This window comes from Halichoeres trimaculatus, unplaced genomic scaffold (assembly GCF_033239565.1).
Source record: "Halichoeres trimaculatus isolate MK-OKI-2021-1 unplaced genomic scaffold, fHalTri1.1 fHalTri1_scaffold_4, whole genome shotgun sequence".
NCBI lineage: Eukaryota > Metazoa > Chordata > Actinopteri > Labriformes > Labridae > Halichoeres > Halichoeres trimaculatus.
The window spans coordinates 1,194,308-1,217,622 of NW_027437182.1; the positions used below are offsets into that span (position 1 = coordinate 1,194,308).

At 42.3% G+C, this 23,315-nt stretch overlaps 2 long non-coding RNA genes across 2 annotated transcripts; both read right to left on the reverse strand.

Annotated features, from left to right (window-relative positions):
• Positions 1-1,792: 1,792 nt before the first annotated feature.
• LOC141788522 (uncharacterized) lies at positions 1,793-9,452 on the reverse strand. The gene is made up of 4 exons (XR_012598141.1): positions 9,109-9,452; positions 8,767-8,880; positions 2,047-2,172; positions 1,793-1,945 (listed from the first exon to the last, which is right to left on the reverse strand). It is a non-coding gene; the product is annotated as an uncharacterized LOC141788522 (long non-coding RNA).
• Positions 9,453-10,202: 750 nt separating this feature from the next.
• On the reverse strand, positions 10,203-23,312 carry LOC141789214 (uncharacterized). Its single transcript, XR_012598184.1, has 4 exons — positions 23,182-23,312; positions 22,904-23,034; positions 11,723-11,836; positions 10,203-11,613 (listed from the first exon to the last, which is right to left on the reverse strand). It is a non-coding gene; the product is annotated as an uncharacterized LOC141789214 (long non-coding RNA).
• Positions 23,313-23,315: the final 3 nt, after the last annotated feature.

Genomic DNA, 23,315 nt, shown 5'->3' on the forward strand with positions numbered 1-23,315 from the left:
GTTGCTGCTGTTTGAGTTGTGTGATGTCATTGAAGAAAGGTGTGTTTTTTTCCTGCTTTTGTCCGTTAATTTTTATTTATTTATTTTTTTTTTTTACACATTTTCTATCATTAGATGAGTTGAATGTCAAAATGGGTTTTGACGTTGTAGCTAGTACCATTTTATTTTCAGATCATCTTGGAATGTGGTTTTTGTAACCAAGATACATTGATGATGTAAAGGTATCGAGTAAAATTTCTTGACTGAATAGGCGTGGCCATAGGCGACGACCAAATTTGACGTTGTTTTCGCTAACCTCTATGTACAGGAAATTCTTTGTGCACATCAATCATGCCAAGAGCTACAGAAAAGTCTAGAGTTTTTGTGGAGAAAAATGAACAGGAAGTTTGTTAATTTGAGTTTCATGTCACATTTTGCCAAAGTTGATGATTTTTTCTTTAAAATGAATAATTGAATAGCTCTCTGTTTTAATGTTGGATCTGGACCAAAATGCACACACATGTTAAGAGTCAGATGATTCACAGTCTTTAATGATCTCCTGTCCACATTACTAGAGTTCATAAATATATGAAAAATCATGCCCATTCCTAGTGGTCAAAAGCAGTACTGCAACTAACTCTGTGTTTAAAATTACCCATGAATGCCAACTGTAGGGGTCAGACCTGATCTACATGAATAGCTGAAAGAGCTGAAATGGTCTGTAGCAAAGGAAACCACACAAAAACTGAGGGCGCAGTCACAGACTGAAAAAAACAGTTTTTAATAACAGAAATGCCAGTAATATAACTCCAAAGAAAGAAATCACCAGACTTAATCTCAATGGCTTCAGTTGATTTAGTTGGTGCAAAATTTAAAACAGTAGGAAGCTGAATCTCATTGATTATAACAAACAGTCAAACAGAGTTTACCAAAATAAAGAAATTCAGGTAAAAGGAGATCAGAGATGAAGGGTCAGACACAGACATATTTCTGAGCTGCTCTTGTTGTGATGCTGCTCTAATGGTTAAAATGATGAAATGTGAAATGAGAGAGGACACAATCACAACGTCACAGACACAACAACCATCAAACCATCAAATGTCGCTCTCTGAGTGCTGGGACCATCCACCTCTCTGACACGTTGGTTCAGGTTTCAGTAGAGACAAAGAGCAACCAGAGCAAGCAGCAGAGAAATCACACTGAGTTTGTCTGCTGGAGCGGAGTTACACATGTCGGATCCACAACACAATTTAGCAGCAGAGATTTGAGTGACGTAACTTTTGAAGGATTTAAGGAATAAAAAATTAAATTTCATCTCAGTGTCACCTTTACAAAGGTTTGCAGACGCACAGCCACGGAGTGTGTAGGTTTTACCACCGGCAGTCCCTGTAAACGGATAAAAAGAAATTATTCTTTCCATTTGTTCCTGTTCTTAAAGCGCCACTGGAGGGCAGCAGAGAGACATTCAGTGAAACGAGCTGAACAAGTTCATCAGGAAGACTCACCACTGAAGCTAATGCAGCGGTCCTGAGAGCCCACACACTGATGTGTCTGATTACAGGATGGAGCAGATCGATCACAGCTGAAACACTGCAGACCGTTTGGTTTCTGTTTATCAGGAGCTGGAACAGAAGGAGAAAGATTTGTGACACTGAATAATCTGAGCATGTGGAAAGAGTCAACTGGAGTCTAAAGCATCAGTGGATATCTGAGGAACTTGTTAGTTTGAAGGAAGAGAATGGATTTTGGGATTGGGATTTTAAATTACATTTTAAAAATTTCCACATCAAGAAAAAAAGCACACACTTACCATCTACATCTTCAATGTTGCAGTTATCTGTATTGCAGCATTTTAGAAATACAGCTCTCCCCTCGTTTTCATCACTGTATGACAAAGTCTGGTTGCAGACAGAAGACGGCACACAGGACTTCCTGTGTGTTTGAGGGTTTGAGTCGTGATGACCATCTGAACAGAATTTAAGGGTTAAAGACAGAAACAGAGCAACACATTAGAAGATGTGACCTGTACCTGACTCAGAGATAGACCTTTGTATTAAGGTTTCTTACAGCTCTTTATGGCTATTGATGCACACTGATCACCAGAGGAGACACAGACCTCTCGGTGTCTGATGGGGGCCCTTGCAACCCTCCCTGAAGGGCCCCCTGAATCCTTCAGACACTCCAGAGCTCCAGCTGTGGAGAGGGACAGAGAGAAATGATGGACCATGATGCTCTGGGAGGAGCCTCCAATCAGCCTCAGTCCCTGAGACGTGGCTCTGCCAAAGTGTCCGGCTGCTGGATCCAGAGTGATGCTGGCTAATATGACCAATTTTTTTTTAAGTAAGGAGTCCCTCCCTCAACACCCTCACCTGAACCCCACCAACCACCACCGCCAGCCAAAAAAAGTGTGAGTAGAGGAGATAGAGCATTTGACTTTTTGGAGAAGGATGGGATCCACCCCAGGACAGTTGTGTCATCCCTGACTGTGAGACAACCAGTTGGACCACATACAGCTCCTGAGACCTAAGCAGTGTGATGTGAGTGACTGTTGTATTTTATTTTCAGGGCATCATGGCTTAACAACAACATCCCAGACTCTGATATCTGGCTAACTGGACTAACATGCAACTTCAACAACAGAGTCCTTATAAAAGGGGGTAAAGTCGCGTTCCCACCAAGCAGATCGGTTCGGTTCTTCTCGGTACGGCGCACATCTTGTGGCGTTTCCACTGACTCATCCTGGGACAGATCCCCAGATAACCGAGACGAGCCGTGCCACTTTTTGGGACCCTTTCGTATGGGTGCCAGACTGAACTGATCCGCTCTTGGAAGGTGGAGCTACAACACTGCAGACCGTTGATTGGTCAAAAGAATCGTCACTTACCCCGACAGCTGCTGTATTTCTCCTGGTGGCTCACAGACTTCTCTGAAACAAAGTTTTATTGTTCTTTGTATCAAAGAGCTACATGTCAATCACAGAGAGGACGAAATGCTGCATGTCTGCATCTGTGCTCTTTGTTTACTGTGTCGCGTTTTTCTTCGTTGGATTTATTAGCGTGGTAAACTGTGTCGCGCTGCTACGGCATCATGCTATTGTTTAACAGCAGTGGCTTTCAGCATCTGGCTTACACGCCGCCCACCACGAGAGGGCACAGTTTGCCGTGGAAACACAAACAGGATCAGGTTTAACTGAACCAAACCGTACTGAACCGACCCGGACTGCTTGGTGGAAACGCAGCTTAAGACTCTCGGAAGGGGGATCTGTGTTGACATCAGTGATGCTTGGTGCTGGACTACTGCTGTCATGTACAAACGCTGCTCTCTGCTAGTGGAGTTAAGTATTATCAAGTGTCGACCCTTGTATCTACCCAGGAAATTTACATTGACCCTGTTTGTCCCCGTTTACATCCCTCTGACTGCTAGCACCAGTGTTAGGAAAGAAGCACTGACTGAACTCCACCAAGCCTCATCACAGCCAGAGATTTCAACCAGGCAGATCTCAGGGCTGTTACTCGAAAACTTTACCAACATGTGGACTTTCCTACAAGAGGAGGCAACACACTGGATCTGGTATACACAACCTGCAAGGGAGCATTTCCATGCATCAGCTAGCTGGATGATGCTAAAAGGACTCTGCTTGTGACTCTTTCCCTGAACCTGGGGTCTGTGCTTTGAGGATTCTTCTTCTTCTTTTCTCTTTACTTTGCAGCTCAGATTTCTCTTTTGGGTCGTTTCTGTGAGTTTGTGGTGTTGCCACAGAATCTTATTTGTTTTATTTGTTTTTTTTTAAAACATCATTGCTTGCGGTAATTTGGTATTCAGCTGTAAAAAAAACACCAAACAGTGATCGTCTCCACCTAATGGAGCCAGCAGAGCGCTGCTGAGTGCGAGTTAGCAGTGAGAGCGCACATAGAGAACTGAGACTTGAGTATCACCTGCTTCCCTGCCTTTTCTTCTGACAGTTACACACACAACCTGTATCAGCAGCACCATCACATAGATTGAAACATTGAAAAATTGTCTCCAACCGAATGTAACTCATAAAGTAACTTGTAACCCAACCCACCTTTAAAATTAATTACTCAGTAAAGTAAAGAGACAGCATCCAGATACTGATTTGTTTCTCTGTCAAGTTATTAAAGCTACATCCAGCTCTGATCTGCCAGCAGTGAATCCTGAAAAGCAAACAGGTGTTAAAGTGAAGTTACCAGAGCTGAAGAGCATCCAGACGAGAGGGACACACAGAGTCAGCTTCATCACGATGAGTCTCTGAACAGACTGTGAAACTTCCTCTGATACAGAGCCTCTGATTCAGAAGAGGAGGAGACCTCCCTCTGTGGGCGTCTCACACACTAACCCCGCCCCCTGATAACCAGGACGACACATCACACACACACACACTTGTTGCCTCAAAATAGTGAGGTTAAGCTAACTTAAATATGAAAAGTAAATACAACCAGATTGTTTTGAGTACGCAAAAAGTTTGTTACATATTTTATTTTTCAAGTTAATGCAACTGAGGTCATGCTTCGGTTTTCTTTTTTTCGCGCTCTGAAAAGTAAACACTCCACTTACTGAAATCTGTTCAACATTTTACACTTTGTCTGAAAATCTGAAAGCTGTGAAATCATTTAAATTTGCTTTGTGAATAAAGAAACTGTAATAAAAAAATTGGTTTTAAAAACGCCATTACAACAAAAATCAGCTCTAATTTCAGAACTTTGGTAACCGTGAGTGAGGAGGGGAGGAAGTTTATGTGACCCTGCTCTGTATTGAAACACTGTTCCTCAGGGGACACAGGTTGTCTGTGCTCCACGGCACGGATTCTTGTCCTGTTAAAGGTCCCATATTCTGCAAAAATCACTTTATTAAGTCTTTTAGTGAAATGTGTGGGTCTTTGTCTTTGCTCCCAGCCCACAAAATGTGATATTTAATGACCAAACCTGTTCTTAGTAGAGCTTAATGTAAAATCCTGACCTAAAACCAGCTGTTTGGAATTTCCGGGGTTTGCCGACGTCAGCGATTGAAGAGCCATCACTGCTCTGTTTTTGGCTGTAAACAGCCACATAGCTCCATGCTCAAGCTTCCCATCTCAGAAGAAGACAGACTAAGTGTCTAGAGTTCATTTATCAGGAAATGTTCCAGCTACACTCAGTAAAACTGAGCATGTGTGTGCTAGTCACTTCACGGCCGACTGCTTTTCCAACTTTGGACAGTCCAACAGAGGGCTAGCCAATAGACTGGTCCTGAATCCAGGCGCATTACCAACCATCCTCCAACAAACCTGGGACCCTGGAAATGTGAGTATTTTAAATGCTGTGTGCTGTGGAGCAGATGGAAGAGCTTTTCCTCAGTGTCCCCCCTGTCTCTGTGTTAGCTTCAGGATGCTAACTTTAGCTGCAGTTAGCCTGTTGTTTTAGCCTGTAATGTTACGGTAAAGGAGCTTCTCTGTTTTCTAAACATTGTGCACTCGGAGCTCGTGGCGCCGCTCTCAGTGACGTGGAAGAGCGGGGCGGTATCAGCGGTGGCTCATTTACATATGAAGGCCACGCCCACTAAATCAGAGCGTTCTGAACAGAGGGGCTATGAGAGCCTGGAAACAATGCTGCTGTGCTTGATTTATTGGCTTTTTGGACCAAAACATGTTACTACCATTTCATGAAGACATCAATGATCCAGATTAAACTGCAGGAAAGGAGCAGGAGACGGGAACTTTAACTTCAGCACTGTGCCTGATGATTCGTGTATTAACTAATGAAATGTTTGATTGGACCATCATGCTGTTGTGGCAAGTTTGAAAGTAATTTTTAGGGTTTATTAGGCATGTGTGGACTGATCAAATAAAAACATCTTGCTGATAACTTTATTTTTCTATATTGAACTCAGAAAAACTAAGTTTTCCAACTTATTTAACTTCTAGTTACCATTACTTATTTAAAATGAGTGCTAATAACATTTTGATGAAAAGTGAGTTGGGTTCATTTAATATATATATTTTTAAATTAAAGTTAATGCTGTGCTCTACAGTGCGGAAACACAGAAATAAAGCAGATCAGCTCAGTCAGGCGGCATATTGCTCAACTTCCTGTTAAACTGAATAACGCTCATGTTTGACACTGCTGCTCACTCAGACACACTGATAAATATCTGTTACTGCTCTCTCTCACGCTCAGCATTATTTTGCACACTCACACAGTTAGTATGATAGCAGGCTACACGTGGTTACACCACTGAGCTCATTGCTCGACAGTTGCGACAAAGACAAGAGGCTGATTTCATTTTGCAGCAGGATTTGGATCCTGCCAAAAACACCAAAAATAGGAATAAATTAAAGCTGTAAGCAACGTTGGATGGGTCCTTCCACTCTTGCCGGTTCCTCTATCATACCTGTTTAATTTCCACAGTGTGAGAAAAAACATAGTATTTTCCCGCCTTCAGGGAGTCACATGACCAGCTGCATGGAACTCTTAATCAGTGCGTGACATCATCACACAAGTGGTGCTCTGATTGAAGAGTGAAATTGACATAATTTTTCCAAACAATTCCTCATTGATTACACAATTTTGACCAAATAGCTGTAAAAATGAGATATTTTTGCAGGAAATGATGCCAAAAATCTACCTGTGTCGTTTTCAAATCTGTACAAATTTTACTTTTTTGCTTACAAGCCCAAATGTGGTAGCTAGCGTGGAGTTGTTTCTTCTTCTTCTGTTCATTGTAATGCAGGGAGCTGAGAGGGCTTCTTTGGAGTTCACCAACTTTGAGGGCTCGCCATCCGGAAACTGTTTCAGAAACATCAAAATCCCACAGAGCTTTTGTAACGCAGGGTCCAGTCTGTCATGTGAGCAAATTTAAAGGCGATGGAACTTAAAGTTTCTGAGTTTCTAGATTTTGTTTCAGGGCCAAAAAATTGTGAAAAAGTTATTTTGGAAGGCAAATTGCCGTCTTCCTGTTCAAGATGGGTGAGGGGTGTGAGTGTATGAATTTTGCGTCTCGATGAGACAAACATTTTGACGTTGGTTTGATCCCTGTACGACGTTCCTACTGGATGCTAGGGCTGTTTAAGTGAGGCTAGGTGGCGCTAGAGAGCATATTATGGGATGTTGGGGGGTCAAGTTTGGTATTATATCAAATTTTTTGCTGATCATGAGTTTGTAAACACATTTAATTGGATGAAATTAGAGCTCAAAGACCAGAGGGAATAAGAAGAAGACGAAAAAACAAACAGAACAAATACAATAGAGTCGTCGGCCAAAGGGAGAATAGATAAATCTGGTTATATGACCGTGTAATGAGTGAATATAAATGAATAAACTCTTTGATTCAGAAAACATTAAAAATTAAATATCAGATCATAATGCGCCCCACAAACAGAACATATTTAAGATGAAGACAAAAAGTAAAGAAACACTGAAACTAGAGCGTGTGACCACTTCTGTTCACACACGAAAACAACCACTCAAATTAGTTTTCAGTTCTCAGAAAAGCTCAGCCTTTTGAAGCTCTTCAGGTCAGATACATGTCACACTTCTCCGTCTGAGGGTGGCGCCCACAGTTTGACTGAAAGATTCACACAGAGTGATGTGTTCGGACAGTTGAAGAGAATATTTGATTTCGGGGCAGAAAAGACTCCCTGTAAACTGGGATCCAGAGTTCAGGTTCATTATTCATCAGAGTAACTTGGGATCAGTGCAGATAACTAAAAATGTTTTTCTCCATTTTAACTGAACAACACCGAGCAGTTACAGGCTGCAAAGAAAGAGGAAGTAACACAGAGAGGACAGGACATCCTGAGAAAACCACAGACACGTTGATATCCTGAGAGAGGCTCAAGTTCATGTTCACACACTTAAATCTCCTTTCACTTTTATTCTATAAAACCAAACACTACCTGGTTCAGATGTGTAATTTGATCAGTTTGATTTTAAAAGTGATACTTGTTCTGAATGTCAAGAGAAATGCAGACTTTCTGTTTAGTAATGTTTGAGTTTGAGATGTTTAACTCTTTATTTTTACACTTGAAGCAACAAGTTGTCTTGATTTTGTGTGTGTGACTTCCAAAGTGAAGCAACTCCTAAAGCACTGACAGGAAGCAACACTATGAGCAGTCTGAGTTTTGTTACATCTTACGTTGTCTTGTTTTTGTTTCTGTGGCAGGTTGAGCAACAACTTAACTTTGGTTTTGTTGCTGTGTGGCTGCAACTTTGCATAAATTTGGGGGATTTTGTTGCTTTGGTGGTAAAAAAGAAATTATTCATTCCATCTCTTCCTGTTCTCAAAGCACCCACTGGAAAAAATCAAAATCTTATCAAGCATTTTTGTCTCATTTTCAGTAGAAAATGTCTATTTATTCTTGATATGAGCCACATTCACCTGACCAGTCCAGAAAAATGTCTTGTTTCAAGTTACTCAAAGGCAAAAATTAGGTCTGAATTGTTTGTAATGAGTAAAAAAAATCTGCCAATGGAACAAGAGAAAAGTTACTTGTTTAGAGACATTATTCTAGTTTTAGCAAATTTTAAAGCATTATTTTCTTCTTCCATTGGCAGATTAGTTTTACTTGTTACAAGCGATTCAGACCTCGTTTTTGTCTTTAAATAACTTGAAATAATACATTTTTCTGGACGGACCAGTTGAATGTGGCTCATATCAAGAATAATAAGACAATTTTTACTTAAAGTAAGGCAAAAACACTTCATAAGATTTCAGTTTTTTTGCAGTGCCACTGGAGGGCAGCAGAGACACATTCAGAGAGACGAGCTTAACAGGTTCATCCGGAGGACTCACCTCTGACGTGAACGCAGCGGTCCTCAGAGCCCACACACTGATGTTTCTGGGTACAGGATGGATCTGGATAAGAACAGCTGAAACACTGCAGACTGTTTGGTTTCTGTTCAGGAGCTGGAACAGAAAGAGAAAGATTTGGGACAGTTTTCAGGCACACAGCAGTCAGACTAAGTTGGTTGATGGTAAAGTCACAATAAGGGATCTGGTCAGGACTGATTATACATGCAGGAAAGAGAATCAGACTTCTGGCTCAGGACGTCTCTCTTCACTGGCTTTCAGTGGCAGCTCCAACCAAATTAGTGGGTTAGGGTTAGGTCTAGTCTGGACTGATTATACACTCACCTTGCTACTCCCAGGTTGGACCCCCTTTTACCTTCAGAACTGCCTTAATCCTTGGTGGCATAGATTCAACAAGGTCCTGGAAACCTTCCTCAGAGAGTTTGGTCCATATTGACATGATAGCATCACACAGTTGCTGCAGATTTGTGGTCTGAACATCCATGATGAGAATCTCCCGTTCCACCACATCCCAAAGGTGCTCTATTGGATTGAGATCTGGGGACTGTGGAGGACATTTGAGTACAGGGAACTCATTGTCATGTTGAAGAAAGCAGTCTGAGATGATTCCAGCTTTATGACATGGAGCGTTATCCTGCTGGAAGTAGCCATCAGAAGATGGGTACACTGTGCTCATAAAGGGATGGACATGGTCAGCAACAATACTCAGGTAGGCTGGGGACTTTTTTTCTTTTATTTTATTTTCCTTTTTTTTCTTTTTTCTTCTTTTTTCCCCTTTTTTCTTTTTTCTCTTTTTTCTTCTTTTCTCTTTTTTTCCTTTTTCTTTCTTTTTTCCATTTTTTTCCCTTTTTTTTCTTTTTTTTCTTTTTTTCTTTTTTTAATCTTTTTTTTCTTTTTTCTCTTTTTTTCCTTTTCTTTTTTCTTCTTTTTTCTACCTTTTTCCCTTTTTTCTGTCTTTTTTTCTTTTCTTCTCTTTCTTTTTTCTTTTATTTTATTTTCTTCTTTTCTTTATTCCCCTTTTTCCTTTTTTTTCTCTTTTTTTCTTTTTTTCTTTTTTCCTTTTTCTTTCTTTTTTCCCTTTTTTCCTTTTTTCTTTTTTTTCTTCTTTTTTTCATTTTGTTCTTTCTTTTTTCTCAATTTTTCTCTTTTGTCTTTTTTTCTTCTTTTTTCATTTTTTTCTTATTTCTTTTTTTCCTTTTTTCTTTTTTCCTTTCTTTTTTCTTTTTTCTGTTTTGTTCTTTTTTCCTTTTTTTTCTTTTTTCTTTCTTTTTCTTTCTTTTTCTTTTTTTTCTTCTTTTTTCCTTTTCTTTTTTCCTCTTTTTTCTTCTTTATTTTTTTCCTTTTTTTCCTGTGGACTTTAAACCATGCTCAGTTGGTACTAAGGGGCCCAAAGTGAGCCATGAAAATCTCCCCCACACCATTACAGCAGCAGCAGCAGCCTGAGCCGTTGATACAAGGCAGGATGGATCCATGCTTTCATGTTGTTGAGGCCAAATTCTGACCCTACCATCTGAATGTGGAGTAGAAATCCAGACTCATCACAGACTATTGTGCATTTTTATATTGTTGTATATTTATAAGTCAGGTGTGTTAGTTAAAGCAGAGTTTCAGCCGTTCCCACCTTAATTAAACACTCAGATAACGTTGAACCAGACTGTCTGAGCTGCCAATCATCTCCTGAATATGTGTCAGTGGTTTCTCTGAGCTAAAGATGATCTCATCCTGCTTTCTTGTTCCTGTAAAACTCAACAAAACCCTTTGGCTGAGAGGAGAGCTGAAATAGCCTGAAGTAAAAGAAAACAACATAAAAATGAGGACGAGGTCACAGACTGAAAAAAACTGTTTTTAACCCTCTGGATCCCAAGCACTTTTTGAGCGATTTTTGCTTCTGTCCTATTTTTAAATTTTCAGAATATTTACTCTCTCACGATTAAAACTGTGAATAACTATATGTACAAAACACTTTATTCAAGTCTTGGGTCAAAGAAAAGTGAAGTATTCTCAGTTTAACATGCCCTGAACACACAAACTGCTGCTGATTGGTGCAGAGCAGCCCCAAGCTGAAACATGACACCAGGAAGATGGAAGGCAGTTTTTAAATAATTTTTTATATTTAAATACAGGACAAATATTGATTATTCAGGGCTTTTCTAAAGCAGTAAAGACTGTGAAATTATTTGTTTTTTACAGAATTGAGCAAATGGTCGAATTTCTACAGATTTTCAAAAAGGACGTGTGAATAAATTCGATGATGATGGCAGCCTCACACAATCTCCCCTCTTTCCCGCTGCATGTTGCTGGTGTCACGTGTGATACATTCAGGGACCGTCGGAAACTTGAGAATCTGACGATAACGCCACTTTCTCCAGCTTTTGAACAGGACAAACTGGTTTGTACATTTATGAACGAGCATCATAAAACAGTAGGAAGCTAAATCTCCCTGAAGATGAGGAACCGTCACACAGAGTTTAAAAAATACAGAAATTCAGGTAAAAAGAGATCAGAGATGAAGGAACGATCCAGACAGAGAGATATTTCTGAGCTGCTCTTGTTGTGACGCTGCTTTGGTTCAAGTGATAAAATGTAAAATGAGAGAGGACACAATCACAACTTCACAGACACAACAACCATCTCTGTTCAGCTACTTCAGCTGTTCAGCTACAGGAGCTGAGTTACAGAAGCTGGTTTCACAACAGTCAGGAGCAGAGAATCGTACTTCGTCATTCAAAGGGGCGTAGAGTAAAGCCTGGAGTTTCAGCTCAGTGTCACCTTCACAAAGGTTTGCAGACGCACAGCCACGGAGTGTGTAGGGTCCATCACGGTCAGTCACTGTTGATGAATGAAGAGAAATTATTATTATTTTCATCTCTTCCTGTTCTCAAGGCACAAACTGGAGGGCAGCAGAGAGACATTCAGAGAGACGAGCAGGAAGACTCACCTCTGACGTGAACGCAGCGGTCCTCAGAGCCCACACACTGATGTTTCTGGGTACAGGATGGATCTGGATAAGAACAGCTGAAACACTGCAGACCGTTTGGTTTCTGTTCAGGAGCTGGAACAGAAGGAGAAAGATTTGGGACAGTTTTCAGGCACACAGCAGTCAGACTAAGTTGTTGGATGGTAAAGTCACAATAAGGGATCTAGTCTGGACTGATTATACATGCAGGAAAGAGAATCAGATTTCTGGCTCAGGACGTCTCTCTTCACTGGCTTTCAGTGGCAGCTCGACTCAAATTCAAAGCTCTTCTTCAGGCTTACAAAACATTGACAAGAACAGCTCCTGCCTACCTGGGGTCCCTCATCCAGATCTACACTCCCTCTCGCTTACTACGCTCTGCTTGTGAAAGACGCCTGGTGCTCCCAGCCCAGCGCGGCTCCAAATCTCTAGCCAGACTCTTCTCCTCTGTTGTTCCCAAACGGTGAATGAATTACCAAACTCTATACGATCCACAGAGTCCCTTTCTACTTTAAGAGACGTCTGAAAACTCATCTGTTCAGGGAACACTTAGGCTGTGTCCGAAATGTCATACTAATGTACTACTCATACTAAGTGTGACGTCAAAAATAGTATGTAGTGCGTTCACATTAAATAGTATGAAAAGATTGTGTGCGCGAGAAATACCCGGATGTATACTATATCGGTAAAAATTGTAAGTATGGGAGGTGGGCATACTAGTCGCACTGACACGCCCCATAATGCATTGCGAGCCCCGTATTTATAAACGTAAATACAGAATGAGATGACAAGATGAGAAGCAACTAAAATGGACTTAGCTCTACAGGGAAACCTAAACGTAAGTACAAAGAAATAAAGTGCCTGAGGCGACGGACGGATCGTCTTCGGTGTCTGCGAGCAGTAAACATTTTTTAATTTTCTGAAGAGAGATGAATTCGTCTTGAGACCGATGTTAGCTAAAAATCATCCACTAGCAAACTTCCCGTTTTCAAAATAAAAGCACCCGTTTATCTCTTTTAAGTTCTTTAACGCTTTTGTAAATTGGGCTCTTGTTTTGGAGCGGACCGGAAGTTTCTTCGATAGCATATTGGCGCTCTTAACAGAATGTCTGAAATGTGGAAATTAAATTTGTATCCGTGCGTTTTGTGGCCCAAATGACCACATTTTGGTTTTCTACGTGATGACTTTCTCGCCTAAAATGTTCTAAAACTTTCAAATGTGGCGAATCAACAGAGATATTTGATAGCCTGGTGTGCTTCCATAGACTTATGTAGCTTCCAATTTTTGTCGTCGGAGGTTTTGAAATGCATCATGGGAAACTGAGTAGTATACTACAGTGTAAACGGTTGGCACTCTAATCATACTTATAGTACGTAGTATACAGTATATACACAACAACCATGTAGTATGTAGTATGTTAGTATGCCATTTCAGACACAGCCTTAGACCTTAATCCGAGCCTTCTCCTCTTTGCCCTCAGGGGGAGGAGGAGTCAGAAGGTCTCAGACTCAGCTCTCTCTTGCTGGATAACTTGTAGCATTTTGTCTTCTGTCTAAACTCTTGCTTGTTGTACGTCAATCTGGACAAAAGCCTCTGCTAAATTAAACTGTAGAACCTTGCTCCAGCAGGTAGCGCTGTGTCCTTTTTTTGATAAGAGAAGCTGTGCGAATTGAGCTAGTTTGGGTTGACCAGACAAGGACGCACCTTTCTAACCACAATGCTGGAGATGGATCAGCTGTAGCTGTCTTAACTTTTATGAAAGTGCCATGGTGTTTATGGATGGGTATTGATCAGATTTTATTGATTCTGCTTATCTTAATGGATTCTTTATGGATTCTCTTATCAATTCCTGCTGTGAATTTTCTCAAAGTAGCTTCACAGGTTTTCTGTGATAACATTTTTTTGGAGTTTATAAGTGAATAAATATGAAATTGCTCAGTGGATCTGGATATCTCTGGACGTAAATAAAAATAAGTTAAAATCTAACGTCACGTGATGATGCACTGTTTTGTTACGTGTTGTTGACTGAAATAGGCCGTCTGGTGTCTTGAAGTGGTTATAGCAATAATTTGAGTTGTTAGGAACATTGAGCTTGCCTTGGTTGTGCTGAAGTCCGCCATGAGCCTGGACATAACTTTTCAGTATTTTGAGGGTAACAGTGATATGTTTCTTTGATGAAAGTTGACAGTATATTGTTAAACTGAAGTTATAGCAATGTATGCTAACCGCTAGCATATCACTGCAATTTCCCATATACGTTAGCATGAAGTTGGTGCTATTATTCTATGTCATTTTTGGTCAATAAGGAGATACAAGAACTAAAAAATACACGACAAGAAGAAAAGATCATGATGGATGGAACCATTTCTGATTCTTAACAGGAACCAGTTCTAGGTACCCATCCCGAGCTGTTTTGGACCCACAGACTGTATAAGACTGTATGTTCTGGCTGAATGACGTAGCGTACCAAGACCTGCCAAGTCCTGAGGAGTCCAACCAAAGTCTGATAACAATCACATTATCTAGGAGTGTCAGTCAAGCTATGCTATGTCCGATTCTGGTGTGTTTTCATGCATTTTAAAAGTCCGATCTGGTGCTGACTAAGCTCATAGTCCAATTTCTGAAGCTGCATACAGTGGGGAAAATAAGAATTGAACGCGTCAACTATTTTCTCATTACATTTATTTCCAAAGCTGCAATTCAAACGAAATTTCTCCCAGACATTGGTATTAACTCAAATAATCCACACATGAAAAGAAATCACAACGTTCAGGTCCATAAATAATGATTATGGTGAATTAAGTACGATAACACAGGAAAAAAGTATTGAACACACCATGGAAAGGCTGAATACTTTGGCAAGGAAATGCACCATACCACCTGAAATCTGTCAGTAATTATTACTTGAACTTCCAATTAGTGCAAACCAACATCAGCTGGGCTAGAGCAAATTGATGGTCCTATAAAAAAGGTGTTTTTTTCACCAAGCAGTTAAATAGCACACACCTCATGATGGGTAAAGGCAAAGAGCTCTCTGAAGACATTCACAACCTGATTGTTGCTCAGCATCAGAATGGAACTGGTTACAGACTTATATCAAAGCACCTGAATATTCCAGTCAGCACCGTTGGGGCCATTATTCACAAGTGGAAGAAGCACCACTTTACCATCAACAGGCCACGCACAGGAGCTCCTTGAAGATTTCTGACCAGGGAGTCAGAAAGATAGTCAGAAGAGGACTCAACCAGCCAAGGACCACCCTGAAAGTGCTCCAGAAAGACTTGGAGGCAGCAGGTATAATTGTTACAGAGAAAACAATAGGCAATGCACTCCACCACCATGGCCTCTATGGACGCTCAGCCTGCAAGACTCCACTCCTCAAGAAAAGGCATGTTGAAGCTGGTTTAAAGTTTGCTAAACAGCATCTTGACAAGCCTGTAGAATACTGGGAGAATGTTGTCTGGTCAGATGAGACCAAAACTGAACTTTTGGGCTGTCATACTACAGACCATGTTTGGAGGAGAAATGTCTCTGCACATCAGCCAAAAAACACTACACCAACAGTGAAGTTTGGAGGTGGAAGCATCATGGCATGGGGTTGTTTCTCATCTCATGGTGTTGGCAAACTTCATCTAACTGACGGAGCAATGAATGGAGCCATGTATGGGGAAATTCTTGATCTGAATCTGCTGCCATCCACCAGGATGATGAAGATGAGACGTGGCTGGACCTTCCAGCAGGACAACCATCCAAAGCACACGGCAAAGTTGACTCTCAAATAAAAAGACAATCTGTGCAGAGGAATGGGCCAAAATCACACCTGAGCAGTGTGGGCCATTAGTTCAAACATACAAGAAGCTTCTGGAAGCTGTCACTGCAAACAAAGGCTTCTCCACTAAGTATTAGATGAGTCTCAGTTAGCGTGTTCAATACTTTTTTCCTGTGTTATCGTACTTAATTCACCATAATCATTATTTATGGACCTGAACGTTGTGATTTCTTTTCATGTGTGGATTATTGGAGTTAATACCAATGTCTGGGAGAAATTTTGTTTGATTTGCATCTTTGGAAGTGAGTAAATTTTTTATGTTAAAAGAAGAGAATGGATTTTGGAATTTGTAAATTTAATTTTAAAAACTTCTCCAGCAAGAAAAAAAAACTCACCAGGTAAATATTCAGAGTTGCATCCATCTGTGTCACAGCATTTCAGAGACAGAGCTGTGGTCCGATCCGAATCACTGAATGAGAATAACTGTGTGTGTGCAGTGCAGACGGAGGACGGTGCACAGGACTTTATGAATCCCTCTTTAGTTTTGGAGAATGAACGATCAACTGAATTTAAGGGTTAAAGACAGAAACAGACCAACACATTAGAAGATGTGACCTGTACCTGACTCAGAGATAGACCTTCCTCTGAACAGTTCTTACATCTCAGGGCCATCGATGCACATCGATCACCTGAGGAGCCACAGTCCTCTGAGTCTCCATAACTCGTCTTTACATCAACCCCTGAACCCTTCAGACACCTCAGAGCTCCAGCTGTGGAGAGGGACAGAGAGAAATGATGGTGATGGTGATGGACTGATCTGTATCTACATCCAGCTCTGATCTGCCAGCAGTGAATCCTGAAAAGCAAACAGGTGTTAAAGTGAAGTTACCAGAGCTGAAGAGCATCCAGACGAGAGGGACACACAGAGTCAGCTTCATCACGATGAGTCTCTGAACAGACTGTGAAACTTCCTCTGATACAGAGCCTCTGATTCAGAAGAGGAGGAGACCTCCCTCTGTGGGCGTCTCACACACTAACCCCGCCCCCTGATAACCAGGACGACACATCACACACTGGAATAAACAACACCCACTAAGTGTTTCCAGGCGTCTGTGACTTTAAAACAACTTTTATCCAAACTGTTTTCTAAGAGTGTAAAGACGAGATACTGATTTCATTTTGCAGCAGGATTTGGATCCTGCCGACAACGCCAACAGAACCTAGAGCTGGTTAAACCACCATGGTGTTCCTGTGCTTGGATCAAGAGGAAGATAAGAGACACCAGACTCAATTATAGAAACAAATGCTCTAGAAATGTCACTCTCTGTGTACTGAATCTATAGAATATATGAGTTCCTCTGAATTCATCACAGAGACACGACTATTCCAAAATTGACCTACGGCTAAGTCGTGCCCACAAACGAGATGATCCAGTTCCAAGTTGTGCAGTTGACCACAACATCATCAAATGAAGAAGGATGTCTCCGTCTGCTGAAAATTAACCCCATTTCAGCAGATCTTGTGAAGATCTTGTGTTTTTCAAAGAACATAGCATCTAGCATTTTATTTTATATCCATAGGAAAAATGCGGGAAAGCAGATGCATTTGTCCAAAGCGACATACACAAGCAAGAATCTAGAGTGGACAAGACTGGACTACTGAAATAAGATAATGAAATGAAAAGCTTTTACAGGATAACTGAAATGTTTGAGATGTAACTATGGGCCCCACAAACGGGACGAATTTCAGATGCAAACAAAAACAGGTACACTGACACTTGTGGTGCGACTCGTGGTCACTGCTGCAAATCTTTCAGTCAACTTTCCCAGACAGTGCTCTACTTTATTTAGGTCAGAAAACCATCGCATCAACCACCAGCTCTCAGTGAATCCCCAGACTGTTCTCAGAAAACACAGAGACAACCTCCAGAAGCTCCTGAGCCGTATGCGATGGCGGACTGGGACCAGTTAAAGAAATTTAAAAAATCGAGTTGAAAACTTGAAATATTCAACTTTTTATAAAGCACGTCTCTCCAGTGTTAGCGTCTCTACACTGGTTACCTATAAAATCTAGGATAGAGTTTAAAATTCTTCTTCTGACTTACAAGGCGCTTAATGGCATCGGGCCATCGTATCTTATAGACTCAATCGTTCCGTACAATCCGTCTAGGTCTTTGCGTTCTCAACATGCAGGTCTGCTCGTTGTACCTAGGGTCTCTAAAAGTAGTCTGGGAGGTCGAGCCTTTAGTTATCAGGCTCCTCTTCTTTGGAATAACTTACCGGTTGAGGTCTGGGGAGCAGACACGGTCTCAACCTTTAAGAGTAGACTTATTTATTTATTTATTTATTGGTTATTAAAGAGGGCACAGCACATATTAATGAACATTTTTTTACAAATGTAAATATGCCAGATTATAGCCTTCGGCTAATTTCCATCTGCAGACCCCCTGGCAGGTTGATGGTAACAACACAAACAAGACACTGCAAACTAAATACAGAAGACAAGTAGACAGAACAGTAGACAAGTATAAAAAGAAACAGAAACATACATGTTGCACATCCTCACATCCCACAGAGCCCACTGCACTGAATATTATTGCACCAGTTTATATTGCACCAACATGAGCAACTTAAAAGTCACACATGCTCACATGACTGCGTTTCTCTCAGCCACAGTTTTAGGTGTTTCTTGAATAATTGCAGACTTGGACAGTCCCTCACTGATAGGGGAAGACTGTTCCAAATCTTTGCACCCTGAACTGACAGGACGTTTTGGGAGAATGCTGTTCGTCTCAGTGGAAGTTCACAGTCTCCTCTGGCCGTGGCCCGGGTCACTCGTGTAGGACCACAGACAGATTTCTGCTTGATGAACTCATTCATTGCAGGAGGGGCCAAATGGTGTAAAACTTTATAAATTAAGCAGGATGATTTAAATGATTTAAAATTTGAAAAATTTAGTAAATTATATTTATCAAGTATTTGACAATGATGGTAGGAAAAGGGTTTCTTGTCTAAAATTTTCAGTGCCGTTTTGTAACATGATTCAATGGGTTTAATGACAGAGAGGCCAGTGTAGGACCAACTGGTAATACAATACTCAATATGAGAGAGTATCATTGAGTGGAGACTTAAAACTTTCCTTTTTGATAAAGCTTACAGTTAGAGCTGGATCAGGGCCCTGTGCTACGAAGCAAGTTCAGCCTAGCGAGATAGCCTTGAAACTACCTCGCTGAACTGAGCGCGGTAGCCGGCGGTCTCGCTACACGGTTTTACGACGCTGGTTATCAACCTCATAAGTGGATCCAGCTAGGCAATGAGCGCGTGCACACATATAAGGCGGAGCCCACTGCATCTGACCAATCGCGAACATGGAGCAGTCTGGAGCGTCAGAGCAGGCCGGAGAGAGAAGGAGCGCATACTTCACACAGGAGGAGCAGGAGGTGATCATGAGGAAGTATGACGAGGTGAAACATGTAATTAACGTTAAAAGCAACACCGTCGCCGCTGCTAAAGCACGGAGGGAGTGCTGGCAGAAAAATGCTGACAGCCTAAATGCGTAAGTGTAGTGAAAAAAAAATATTTTGTGCCATTATCATCCTGAAATAGCACTGTTCACCATGCACTTTTACTGTAACATGCAACATATCTAATTTATTTCTTAGATGAATTTATTCATTTGTTCATTCCTATCGTGTTTACATTTTTTGTGTGATATGTAGCCCACATGAGCCCTACATGAATTCCTGTCACAATTTTAAGACGGGCGATAAAATATTGTCATGGAACAGAAGTGTTGACATTGAAGATCTTATTACGGCAATGAGAGTTCTTCATTCCCTTTAACTACCTGTAGAAAGTGTCATGTACTACCAACCCCTCCCTGGAAAACTGGTAACTTTCATAAAGGTGGTCATCAGAAAAAGAGAGTGGGTCGGGCTCCGATGTCCACGGGATCTTCTGAGAACGGACAAGCCATTTTTTCGTGAGGGCTCATTGGTCAGTGGGCGGGGTTTTAATAGTCCGCGAGTTCAATCTGGAACCTAACCTGCCCCGGAGCAGGTTAGCCGTTCAGCGTACGTTGCCATGGAGACTCGCCTCGCTGAGGAGTGATCCCGTGTTGTAGAACAGGGAATCCGGAACCTATCCTCAAAGCTACCTCGCTAGGCAGTAATCCTGCTTCGTAGAACAGGGCCCAGGTCTGAACCAGGTCTTGGTCATGCTGCTATAGGTTTAGACTGCTGGGGGGAACTGACACAGAGGGCTCCTGTTTCCCTCTTTTTCTGTCAGTCTAACTTCTAGTCTTAATGTCCTGTTGTAGTTACTGACCACACACCTCTTTGGGAGTCTCCTCAGATGTCTGTCTAACATGAGTCTGGTTCTGTCCGAGGTTTCTGCCTGTAGAAGGGAAGTTCTTCCTTGCCATTGTAACTTGCTTATTTTTTATTTATTTATTAATTTTTTTTATCCCCTTGTCTGCGTTATCTTTTCTGCCGAGCACTGTGTCATGATCTGTGTGTGACAGCGCTGAAAAGACCGATGCATTTTTTTCCTGATGTGAGCTGAAGGGGAGGGCCGTGCCACACCACAGAGTGAAAGAAGGGGAAATAATGACAGGCAGGACGAGACAAGACAAACAGGAGGGAGGACAATCGTCTACTGTTGTTGATTTGAGATGGCAGTTCAAGTGCTGGGCTAATTCAATACAGGAAGTAAAGGTTGTACGAAACCAGGGACACCAGAAATGTGGGGTCTTGATAGTGTGGGGAGTGTGGGCCTACGTGGATAGGAGAAGAAGTGGCATGCATCACAGGATGTGAGAGGATGTGTCATAGTACCCGACTCGGCATGCTCTGACCAGATCTATCAATCAATCAATCAATCTTTATTTATATAGCGCCAAATCATAACAAATGTTATTTCAAGACACTTTACAAAAACATTCACAGGTCTAGACCCGTAAATGTTAATAAAATGTTATTAGCAGAAACCCAACATCAAGACAAGATAAGGAGTCTTATCTGATCTTAATCCACCATGAGTACAGGACTTTGCAGCATCTAGCAAGTTACAATGGAGAGGAACAACTTCCCTTTAACAGGCAGAAACCTCGGACAGAACCAGACTCATGTTAGACAGACATCTGTCATAACTCTTAGTTAGTCTCCACAGAAGCTTGAGTATCTGCATGCGTGTGAGGTGGTCACCGAATATCCAAGTAAGTAAAACACAGCCACGGGCGCCCCTCCACATAGTCCCCAAACTACCAGGCCCAGGGACAACCCCAGGACTCAAGGGGGCACAGACCTGCCTCCCTGCCGATACCAAAGACAGCACCCAGGGCCCAGAGCAGCGCCCCCCCCCCCTGCAGATAGCACCCGCCCTCCTCGATCACCCGTCCACCCCCCCTCTGTAGCAGGATGGAGGCCCCAAGCCACCCGAGAGCCAGTTCCCCCAGGACCAGACCCCTCCCCAGAGGGGAAGCCACGAACCACAGCCAGGCCAGGTGGGGCAAGATGTGGGCATGTAGCGGTGGGATGGAGGTCACGGCCCGCCCCCCAGAAAATCCGAGGCCATGAGAGGCCTTGGAGACCGCTGCCCAAGCGACAGGATAGCCCCTCCGGCAACCTGCACAGCTTAGCACCCCACAGGGAGCCCGCCATGCCGAGGCCCCCAGCGAGTAACAAGCCCAAGGATCAGGCACCGCAGCCAACCGAAGTTCACATGACCCAGCGAGGCCCACCCGCCACTGTAACTTTCTAGATGCTGCAAAGTCCTGTCCTCATGGTGGATTAAGGGTGTTTTCACACCTACAGTGTAAGGTCGACCCAAATTTAGATCGACCTATATTTGGTCCCGTTTGAGTTGGTGTGAAACCAAAATCGGACTCTGGTGTGCACCAAACTGGTGCGGCCAGAGGAGGTGATCTCGGTTCGGCTCTGGCCGCACTCTGGTGCGATGCAACTGTCAGGCGAACTCGGCGAGTTTGACATTAGAGGGCTCCCGTGGAGTTTAGTTTGTGATGCAGGACAGCTGCGCACTCCAACATCCTTACCTACCCGTATATACTCATCTAAAAAGCAGAGCTCTCCCCTGACTCCTCACGTCAAAAACACATCGTTTTATATGGCCTATCATATAACAGGCATTAATTACCTTGTCGGTCGTCTGTATCTGCGTCTGATGAGGATCTCACGGTACATGGTAAGACTCATTATTTCTGAATTTCCCCTCGGGGATAAAAAAAAAAAAAAGTATTTTCTGTTTTATTCTACTTTATTAATCTTCGCCTTCTCCGGAATCGGGCAGATCTTTCCATTCGGCGTCTCCAGTGCATCTGTTTGCTTTTGTCAAGCCGCAGCTGCACTTCATTTTCAAACACTATCGTTTGCAGATGGTTTTACACACAAACAATATGGAAATGAATTTCAAGCGCTATAAAAACTCGGCGTAGGCCTATTTGACTCTCCATCATCTCTGATTGAAGCAAACCGTTCTCTCGGCGCTTCCAGCTTCCAACTGAAAGTACGCTGCACGCGCTCTAGCTGTTGTCGTCATGGAAACATGACGCTCTCAAAATCCTGCGGCGTTTGGTCCCGAGTGACAAAAAGCAGATGTGAAAAGAACCGCACTAACTGCAAAATGGCAACAAAGTATCAATATGACATTCCAAGCCGCACCAGGGTGCGCACTATCAGGTGTGAAAACACCCTCAGATCAGATCAGACTCCTTATCTTGTCTTGATGTTTGGTTTCTGCTAACAAAACTTTATTAACATTTACGGGTCTAGACCTGTAAATGTTTTTGTAAAGTGTCTTGAGATAACGTTTGTTATGATTTGGCGCGATATAAATAAAGATTGATTGATTGATTGATTGCTTAAGGAGGAACTTATCTTCAGTTTCCTGCTGTTTGGCTGAAACTCTGAGCAAATTATCGTGATTTTGTTGCTTTGAAACTTTGAGCAACATCACAGCGCGTCCTGTCTTTATCTTTCAGCTGTTTTATGTAACGCCGCTCAACCAATCGGATTGTTGATGCCGTGAACTTTGCTGCACCAATGAAAACAATGTATATGTATTTTGGCCACATTTTTAGCCCAACAGCTCCCTCTAGAGGAAGCTCTCAGGAAATAAACAAAAAAAAAAAGCCAGAAAAAACAAAAACAAAACTACAGGCTCTGAAGGTTTTTCATGACATTGATGTTAAAAAAGTTTTTGCACTTAAACTTTGTTTTTCACAGATTTTATTTACTTTCCTTTCACATTGTGTGTGTGTGTGTGTGTGTGTGTGTGTGTGTGTGTGTGTGTGTGTGTGTGTGTGTGTGTGTGTGTGTGTGTGTCCCTCTTTTTGGGGATGAGTTCTTTTATTGACGATGAAACAATTACACGCCTCACCTCCTCACTCATGACTCATCGCAGGCTGCTGCCGCCGCTGCCGCTGCCGCTGCCGCTTCTGCCGCTTCTGCCGCGCCGCGTCCGCAGCGATCTGTCGCCTGATAGGAGGAGAGGAGCTGCCTGCAAACAGCCTGGGGAGAAACTAAATAAATATATAAACACAGCAAACGCTGCTCATTCACACAGGAGCCGGCTGTGGCTATTTTTAGGAGGAGGAGGTGACAGGCAGCGTTTGCAAATACCCCCACAGCGCGTCGCTCCACCTTGAATTAACGCACCATGTCAGCGTAAAGCCGTGCGTAAAGGAGCTGCGTGCTTCGCCGCGGAAAAGAGACGTTTTCCAGCCAGTTTGAGCTCATTTCTGGAGGAACCGCGACGCCGCTGAGGAGCTCATCACCTGCACACAGCCTCC